The following is a 636-nucleotide window of genomic DNA, read 5'->3' on the forward strand; positions in this document are numbered from 1 at the left end:
CACTGAAGAGGGCGACAGCTGTCGCCGAAACTGTTTGGAATACATCTTTTTTCGTCTGCCAGTGTGGGTTTTTGTATCCAAGCTCTAGATGCTTTTCCCGGGAGAGTGTCCCTTGGGTCCACACCTGGGCCCGCCGCCCAAAGAGATAATCCCCCACCCAGTGCAGCAATCTTCCCCTTACCCCCAAGCTAGCTAATTCATATAAAATTACTTCTCCATTGGCCTTATCGAAATCACCCTTGAGGTCAATGAATACCCTGCAGTAGTCAGTATCGCTAGAAAGGCACTTAATGACGGCGTCTTTTGTCCCTTTACCTTTCATAAAGCCATACAGATTCACACGTAGAGACAGTTTAGTATCCTTGGTGAGGGTGGCATAAGCTGGAAGTGTGAGTGTTTCACTATGAGCACTGCAACCGTCACCCAGGACCAAATGTCCTATACCTTTAACAATCTGTATTGTCTTACTTATCTCATTAACAGCACAATTAAGAGTAAATTGCATAGGCTTATTCGTAGAAAAGCACCACTTATCGTTATTCTTAACAAATACAGGAACAAAGTTTTTAATGACTCTTTTCCTACAAAGCTGAGGCGCAAAGTCCTTGTTGAGGAATGTAGCACTCTCACATGTGC

This window comes from Coenobita brevimanus, unplaced genomic scaffold, assembly GCF_032717465.1.
Source record: "Coenobita brevimanus isolate Jiangsu-jjx unplaced genomic scaffold, ASM3271746v2 jjx.HiC_scaffold_2569, whole genome shotgun sequence".
Classification (NCBI taxonomy): Eukaryota; Metazoa; Arthropoda; class Malacostraca; order Decapoda; family Coenobitidae; genus Coenobita; species Coenobita brevimanus.